This window comes from Anastrepha ludens, chromosome 3, assembly GCF_028408465.1.
Source record: "Anastrepha ludens isolate Willacy chromosome 3, idAnaLude1.1, whole genome shotgun sequence".
Classification (NCBI taxonomy): domain Eukaryota; kingdom Metazoa; phylum Arthropoda; class Insecta; order Diptera; family Tephritidae; genus Anastrepha; species Anastrepha ludens.
In genome coordinates this window covers 52,454,435-52,463,930 of record NC_071499.1, presented here as the reverse complement: position 1 = coordinate 52,463,930, position 9,496 = coordinate 52,454,435, and the positions used below count along the sequence as shown (strand labels likewise).

Below are 9,496 nucleotides of genomic sequence, written 5' to 3'. Positions count from 1 at the left end.
AAGATAGAAAATAAACAATATAAAAATATATAAACAAATACTAAAAAAAATATAAAAATAAAAAAATATGAAAAATGAAGTAAAAATAAAAATATATATAAAAAAACAAAAGAAAAAAATATAAAAAATAAAAAAAAAATATGAAAAAATGAAAAGATAAAAAAATATAAGAAATAAAAAAAATATAAAAAATTAAAAATTAAATAGAAAAATGTTTTAAAATAATGTCAGCTTACAAAAGCTTGGAGATGCCGGGGATTGAACCCGGGGCCTTTCACATGCAAAGCGAACGCTCTACCACTGAGCTACATCCCCTTCTTTACCACCCCGCTCCCACTTCAACTGACCTTCGCTCTCAAGTTGTTTATACATCTGCACAAAAAAAGACCGCTTAGAAAGTATAACAAGGCTTTTAAAGCAAAATCTTGTTATTGCTCTCTTTATCGATGTTACTTAAGATTTACGAGCAAATTTGCTTATTTTGCTTTTTCAGCAAAATGTTCAACTTACTATTTTTACGGTTTTTTAATTTTTTTCGTAGATGAAGTGAATGCGATTGCTTTAAAATTAATATGGGGCTACTACGAGTAACAGGAAAGTACTTACTAAGATTTTGTTTTAATATTTTTATTTACTTTAGTAAAATTTTTAGAGTCGTTAAGTAGCGAAAATGTTTTTATGATACTTTTCGCAGATTTTCAACTGCGATCATAAAATGAATCCATGTCAACATTTTTTTGTTAATGCTCTATTTAAAATATCATTTATGTACTTTCTAGATTTCAGTGAAATACATACATATGTATGTATGTATGTGTATAGCCAATTTAAGACCTAAATTTGAGCACTACGTCAAGATACTTTGGGTAGCATACAGGTAAAGGGAACCAAAAAAAACAGAGGTTTGCTGGTAGATTATGTTTTAGTACCTTCTCAGGAACTATACAGTACCTCTGAGGGGCCTCGGTGGGACTTTTTGAATAATATCTACCCTACGCTAAGTATTTGCCCGAGTTTCTCCTCCAGTCTGCAGTGGCTTTTTTAATCTTATCACACAAATCGAGAAGAAATGTACCGGATAAAATTGTATCTTTAATAAGGGCAACATGCGAAAATGTTTACTGCCGCGTGCTACATAGAGCGAAACTGTCTGGCCAATTTCATATGCAAAGCGGCGTTCGCCAAGGGTGCAACCTATCATCTGTGCCGTTTTTGCTTGTTATTGGTGATGTCTTGGAAGCTGCCGTGCTACCGCATCGAAACTGCGGACTGAGATGGGACATGATTAGCTTCTTCAACATCTCGATTATGCTGACGCCGTATGCTTCCCAGCGCACAAAATGACGGAATTGTCACTAGAGAAAAATGCTATAACTGCTGGCTTAAGAATTAATTGCAGTAAGACAAAAGTTTTAAGTTTGTCTGGCAACTCAACTGCAACTGTAAATATTTCGGATGCCCCAGTGGAATGTGTTAAGCAATTTACATACATATCTTGGTAGTAGGGCAGCAGCTTTTTGGGGTACGGATGAAGATGTCAAATCTCGCATTGGTAAAGCAAGAGCCGCCTTTGGTATGCTGTCTTCTGTGTGGCGCAAAAACAACATCAGCGTTCCCACAAAAAAGAGAATTTTCAGATCCAGAGTAGTACCGGTTTTGCTTTGAGTTTGCGGCATATGGAAAGTGACCAAATCCATCACTACGAACCTTCTGATTTTTATAAATCGCTGCTTGAAGAACATCTTCCGCATTTTTGCCCAAAATAATTTCGAACTCATATCTACTGCAAAAGGTGTAAATGGAGCCAGTCGAAATGCACATAAAACGCCAAAAATGGAGATGGATTTGGCACACTCTACGCAAAAACGATGAATGCATTGCACGAAAGGCATTGAAGTGGAAGATGAAGACACAAATCGCCCACAGTCGCCTCCAAATGGAAGATGTGTTTCACTGTACATACAAGACATAGGGTCTTTGTAGATTTAGTCAAAAGTCGGGACTTGAACAAGTTAAGGTGTGCTTTGTTGGTGGCGTTGATTCGATTCCTGACTGCGGAAGTTGAATCACCGCTACATGCGAACATAACTTTTAGGTACTTAAAATGCTGCACTCGATTTCAACAGATATTTGGTTTTGCCCTCGTTTACAAAAAGGCCAATACTGTTCGAAATTTTGTTAATTTTTAAGAAAATTTCTTTTAAATCATTCCTATTTCTTGAGAGAACAGCGATGTCATCTGCGTAAGAACATACCTTATTTGGGTTGTTTTAGTTATCAAGGTACCACCTTTGTGTACAATGGTCTACTGACTGAGTGCAGCCCCCCACAAATCCAAATCTACCACCTTTGTGGACTTCTCTTATGTCAAAGTGCAGGATCAAATTAAATACGACTGTTGATAAGGCATCACTTTGTTTTACACTTGATTCAATAGAGGACGACTTTGTGAGATTCACTTGAATGATCACTTTTGCTTGTGTATTTGTGAGCTTTACGAAACAGAGCAACTTCTCTATGGAATTCGAGGGTATATTTCAGTGCAAAACATCTTCCTGGATGATAATGCAAACTCTCAAGGTAGATCCATAGGGCAACCCTATGTGACAGATGGGATGTGTTCCAGATGAAACTTCCATAAAAATTCTTTTCCCGGGATTAAACCTAAACACTTTACCTACTTTGAAAAAAATGTAGATTGTGCTTCCTTAAAGAAATTTGTAATATGATAATAAATTCGTATAATGATAATGGAGCCCATCTAAGTACTTCACCTGAACGATGTCTACCCCATTCAGAGTATTTTCGCAGTTTAGCGGAGTAGTTTACGCCGGTCCCTTGCCCTTCTGCGCTTTAGTTCCACAATGTGTTTGGGTATATTTACTGTTAACTACTAAACTGGGCACTTCCTGCGGGTGGAAAAAGTAAAGAAAAGTGGAGAACCATAGTATTCAATTAACTGTCCTCAATGTGGAACTAGGTAACTCGATGCCGCAACACTTTGCACAGCCTAAGACCGCAGCGCAGCCGATGGGCGCACAGGCAAATTTGCGAAAAATGCAAAATCAGCCGAAAATTACAAATTATCAGCCGCAACTTATGTGCGAAAGAGTGTGTGCGAAAGTATGCGGCTTTAAATGCGCCTAGTTCAGGCGTCCAATTCGTTTTTCGTGCCTCACGACTGCCAGAAATCACTGTGTCCACTGGTTGCCCGTTTGTCAGTGAATGCCATCCGCCACCCTCCACCCACCATGCACATGCAATTTTGTGTATATATATGTGGGTGTGTGTGTGTTTGTATTTGTGGCAACTCAACACCTTCGCACTTGACGTGTAGTTTCTGCAGGCAGTGCTGAGGAATATTTGCCAGAAAGGCGAGTGGTGCGGCGCGGCAAGGCGGATGACAATTTATGCCACCTTTTCGGATGGCGCGCACAATTTTCTAGTTTTAAAACGTTTTAATAAAATAGCAAAATTACGAGTTGTGCTGCAATGCAAGAGTTGTTATTACTTTCTTCCTTTTTTTTTGGATTTTTTTGAAGGGAAAAATTGATTCTAAATTTTTTTTATTTCTTGCATTATTTTCTCATTTTTGGTTTTGCTGTGTGGAGCCGCATTTTAGGGCACTTAACACGTCAACACGCTGCTATAGCCGCGGCACAGCAACCACTGTCCAACAAAAACGGTATGCCAACCGCCTGGACAACAACCGCAAATAATTCCCACAAATGGGAAAAGTTTTGACATGATTGCCTGCCTGGAACCATGGCTGCCTGAGTAACCGCCAGCGCGCATTGATAGACTAACAAACTCCCTGCACTGACTGGCTGACTAACTGCCATTGACTGCCTCCGTTCAGTCTATTTGCTAAGGAAAAATATTGTGCGCACCCGCTTTCAACAAGGTATCAGCGCGATAATATTGTTGTTTAGGGCGTCCGTCAGCAATGTGGCCTGCAACAGCAACGCACGCAGATAAGATTAAGCGGGTCCAAAGGCGCGCGCTGCTATCTAGTTAAGCTACGCCATAGCAGCAACGTTTGAACGGTTTGCAAACATGCCCTCGTATACGTGCCGCGCCGTGCCGCATTTGCAACATCCATATGCCACGAAATAAGTGGTTTTTAGTTGCGATGGATCTCATGCCGATAGTTGCTGCTCGATTACTGGTGTGGATTGTGCCGTCATGCATGGTCACAAACATATCACTAAGCCAGCATAATACTATGTATGCTTGTTGCGTTCCATAACGCGCCTGCCAGCCTCACTTGCAGCCCATCAGCGCTCACATGTGCGCGATTATTATCTACTTACTGACAGCCTCAAGCCCTAGCTGACGTTGTATGCTACGTACGAAAGTTATCAAGGCTGCTGGCGGTGTAGCAGCGCGCGATCGTGAGCGATTTACGCTGCTGCTTCGGCTGTGACGGAGGCAGAAACACCCGCGCACGTATGGCATTCGGGTTAAGTGCGCAATGCGAGGCATGCGCAACTATGTAATGTGTGTAAGCATAAGTTAGTATGTGTGCAAGCTCTTATCAATGCACTCATTTTTATAGACAATCAGAGGCGAGCATCGAACTAAGAGAACCGCGGTACTAAATCGCAGCCTTAATTTTCAGCACTTCAGCTACATTCCTATAGCACTGTGCCTAGACGATTCATATTTCTTTGGAGCTGGTTAGGTTAGGTGGCTTGGGAGAGTATGCGCACTTGGACGAAGAAATCAAGTTCATCCTTTTTGATACCATTGCAAGGGAAATAAAGGGAAGGAAACCGATAGAACGAAGAGAGTGAGAGGAGAGGGTGGGGGGAAGGAGGGTTGAGTATTTATGGATTGGGAAGATGTCTGATTTGAGGTTGTGTTAACCGCTTTAGGCTGCTGGTGAATTTCGTCAGATATTTTAAATCAAGGCCTGCAATATCAACAGTCCCGTGAGAGCAGCGCAACTAAGGATAAAGTGCTGAGATGATTCAATCCCATCCTCCATACAGCTGACGCAAATAGGACTCGAGATAATTCCAAGTCTCACGGCATGTGTGCCTCGCTAAATAAAAGTGTCCTGTGCGGACACCTACGAAGTCTGAGGGCTAAATTTTTGTCATACTCAGAAGATACCTCGAAAGTTTCCGATGCAAACGTGCGCAGAAGTTGACGCCAATCCCATCATTGCAGGAGTAGAGTGCAGGTTGTCAATGGAACCCCAACCCTTTCCTTTCATTGGGAAACTACCTCACAGGTGCCTTGCCTGGCCAGCTCATCCGCTTCGCAGTTTCCCGCCATGTCGTTATGACCAGGCAACCAGTGAAAGAGTTCGGATGCGATCGAAAGTGAAACCAGGTATTCCCTAACCATTTTCGAATGCAACGTCATTGCGCTCAGGGCCCTAATAGCCCCTTAGCTATCATAGCTGGTTTTCATCTGAATATATTTCTTGCAGTGTATATACTTCGTCCTCTGTGGCGGTGCCTGTAAATGACTCCTAGGTTATATAAGATTAAGCTAGTTAAGCTGGGCACCCCAGGAAAGTTTCGCCTATTTTATATCTGCACTTCTAAAAGAATTTCTTTTGAACAATATTTTGACGAAGCTAATAAGGTTTCGAACAAAATTCAGATCCTCAAAGAAGTGATTTCCTATAAATATGAAGCACATTCCTCGAGGTATGGCGCCATTAGCAAACGAAGTGCAAATGACTCTCATTTTTCCACCTCTCTAAAACTCCTAAAGAAATGGGCCAAACTTGTCAGCCGCAGAGCCAATAGTCGAGGGTTCCATTAGAGCTGTAGTATATTCATATTTTAGAGCCTCAGTAAGCTGCAGTAATCTGGAAGTGCATAGACTTATCTTGCAACGAGTTGCCGCCGACGCCAGATCTCGTGCGACGGCTGATTTTTGAACCAACTGGAAGATGGAAGAATTTCGTCATCATCTAGAATTGAATGGAAAAAAGCAGTGTTCTTTGAAAAGTGATACGGGTTTTTTTTAGTAATAAAGTGGTAGTCATGGCAAATGAATATCTCGAGATGTTGTTGCTTTTAGTGAGAGTTTTGAAGACATTATGGCAATTTTATTTATTGCGCCTCGCATCTCAAACTGAGTTTAGGAATTGTATTTCGGTTATGGGCCTAATTTCCTTAATTTTCAAGCCACCCCACATAAGGGACCAAATTCAGTAGCGTATTTTCGACCAATCTGAGTCCAAGTAGTTCCTTAGGACTAACTTTCAATGCCCAATTTATTGAACGAGCGAGTGGCTGACTGAACTAAATGGAATACCTATTGCTATAGCTCATGCAGAGGGCTATGAATGCCTACCTATTTCCATCTTAAATAAATTTTAATACGAGATGAGGACTTTATTATACTAATTGTAAGGCGGATACGTTCTTGTCGCTTTACTAACTAAGAAGGTTTGCCATTGGCGGTAGAGGGATGATCGCCTCTATAGAAGATTCAGTCGGTTATGGCCGTCGGTCGGTAGAAGTCGATCAAGCACCATCAATAACGGATGAATTCACCTCCGAAGCTCATAAGCTTAGCTTAGTTTCTGTCCTCGTTACTGGAAAGTAGAACACTTCCCACTGGTATTGTTGGATCTTTTACCAGGTCTTTGCCAAAATCTATTTATAAAAGGATGGGATTCAGAACAAAACTCATATATGTGCTTCAAAAATAACTTTACTCGCAAGATGTTTCCGAAAACTTAAGTAAATTGAAATTTATCGCAGGAAATACCACATAGAATTTCTTCTCTCGCACAGAATTTGCCAACATTAAGAGAAATGTTCGCAGGACAAGTGTTCGGAATTAGTGCAGTCCGCACGGAACTAATATAAGACCAAAAAGGGATCTTGCTTATTATATGTAAAACCGTTTGGAAGAAATTGTGAAACGCAGAAATTAGATTTGCTGAGGTGAAAAATATCCATTTGATTAGAATCTGAATTGCAGCGAGTAATCGAAATGCAAAGTCAAATTTATCACAGCAGCAGCTGACACGCCACCAATCAATGATCAGCTGGCAGAAGCACTTACAGCATCACGTAAATAATTCTGCTAAGTAAATATAAAAGGATAAATTGTGAAAAAACTCGCCACCAATTAAACGCCGATTTAGTGAAATGCATTTTCTTTCGGTGGAAAAATCGCTCCAGACACAGCCAACAAAAGGCAGTGTCCGCAACCACATTTTAGCCTAGCCGGGTGTGCGATTGTGCATGTGTGTGTTGGGGTGGCCGAGTGTGTAGTCTAATCGAAAATGGCGAATCAACAAATCAGGCATGACTAGCAGCAATCAGTACAAATTCCGTGTAAACAGCAGCAGCAGACAGCCGCAGCAGCAGGGCAGCGAGTTCAACAACAGCTACAATAACAACAACAATGGTTACACTTGCAACTACTTTGGACGGCAGTCGTTGCTTCTGATCTTGCTGCTGTGCAGTGGGTTACGCTTTTGCTGTTGTAGTTTTTATTTTACTCGAAGATCGATTTGCCATTACGACAATGGAAATGCCTCAAAGCGTGAGATGAGTGAGCCAGCGCGCTTTGGTCAACGAAAGGCGTAAGTCAAGTTAAGTATCTTTTTGAGAAGTGCAGGTCAACGGTAAAGTCAAGTGCATACACGCATATGTACGTGCATGGATGTTATGAAAAGCAAGTGCATATAGTGCGTACCAAAAGTATGTAACTACAGCAGCCACTTATTTGCACACAAATCAGTTGAAGGGAAATAATTAGCAACTTCGAAGTCATAGTAATGAGATCCGGCTTCTATCCAACGACCAGGATGCTTGCCGCAAAATTAGGTCTTCAGCGACCGCACTTTAAAGCTTGGCTACTCACATTGAGAAGTCCCTGATTGTGAAGGGATTTGAATCCTCTTTCAATAACCCACTTCCAGATACTACAGCTAATGAAGTCTAGATTGAGCGAATTCCAAATATGTCACCAGGAGCATATCCCAGTGAAGTGCTCTCTTTTCCTTCCTGCGCAAGTAGTAAACGGCCTTACTTCTGTTGGGTGCTTCTGGGCATGTAGTGCCAATTGTGCGACTATGCTCAATTCTGACTCTTGCGTCCATGTACGTACTCCTTGGCTAACGTGAGCAGTCTAAGCGCGATGGGCGGTAGCCAACCCGTGGGGAGCCATATGTCACGAGGAAGCTTTAGTGGGGCCACTACACTTCCATTTAATGGTTCACTAAAGTAACCAAGAGGTGCGGCTGCCAGTGGGTGTATGTCCTGGAGCAACTGGCAGACGTGTATATGAAATTTAAGTTCTACAGAATGGCATTGTGCGCTAGGCTTGGGATCCATCATCTAAAAATACGTACCGATGAAAATCGTTTTTTGATGATGACTAAGGCAAACGTTTAAAGGACTGTGGTTTGAGGGCATGAAACTGGAATGGGGAAGTCAACTCTTAATGGGAAAGTCATCTGTTGTTATTGTTGTTGTAGCAGTTAACTTTGCTCTGTCAGTATAGTGTAAATTACCGGTCGACTTCGTTTAGCTCATCTAACGGTATGCCAAGGACACTTGCTGTTTCGACAGGTTGGGTCCAGAGGGAGAGGGATGTTAGATGAGTGGGTTTGATGGGGCACGTGAAAAGGTGGTTAGTGTCGTACGGAGTACCTTCACATACCGAACTAGCCTTGTCTAGTGTACCGGGGAAGTCACCTCTATCCAGCTGGTTGATGCCCTTCAGTCTAGAGATGCAATGAACGGGGCAAAGCAAGAAGACCATTGCACTTTTTGATGTTTATTAGAGTTGCCATGTAAATTAGCCCAAATTTGGCATAGAATTTGAGATGAGAGAGATACAAGTAAATTTTTTCGCTCACTCCGATGGACGAGCCTCTCGCCAAAATTTGCATCAGGGCAATATTCCTCAACATCTCACGTATCTGCGCCTACTTCTCGATGGAAGCAAGTACAACGCGCTCAAATATCGCCTCCGCCATGACATAAAAATTATACTTGACGACTGCAAAGAAAATGAGGACAAGGATAACCAAATAAAAATAAACCTATGTTTTTGCCTGCTAATCGAATTCGACCGCTGTAGTGTCACTAGTACTCGGAAGTACGTAAGTTCGAATCTTCGTGCATGAATCTAATAGCAGTCGCCCTTCGACAGATAATGGCAAACTTCCGAACGAATTTCTGCCATGAAAAAGTTTCTCATAAAACTATCTAAATACCTTTCGTAGTCGCTTCTTTTTCTCCGCCGTCAATTCGCGATACCATTCCCAAACATCTCGCATTGCGCCCGATTCCCAAATGAGTTTGCAAGTGCCATTCTTTTTTTTTATCCGCTTCACTCTGTATCATGCGGGGTCACATGTCGAGATTGATGAAATACAATAAATCCTTTCTTAGTAGTAAACTGAAAACGCGATATGTGATCCGCAGCAGGATGGCGATCTAAATGGTGAAGATACTATCTATGTGTGGCAGTCGCAGTCCTTCATCTTGAGATCGTGACTTTTTCT

At 41.6% G+C, this 9,496-nt stretch overlaps 1 non-coding gene across 1 annotated transcript; it reads right to left on the bottom strand.

Annotated features, from left to right (window-relative positions):
- Positions 1-243: 243 nt before the first annotated feature.
- On the bottom strand, positions 244-315 carry Trnaa-ugc (transfer RNA alanine (anticodon UGC)). Its single transcript has one exon. It is a non-coding gene; the product is annotated as a tRNA-Ala (tRNA).
- Between the last annotated feature and the right edge of the window lie 9,181 nt (positions 316-9,496).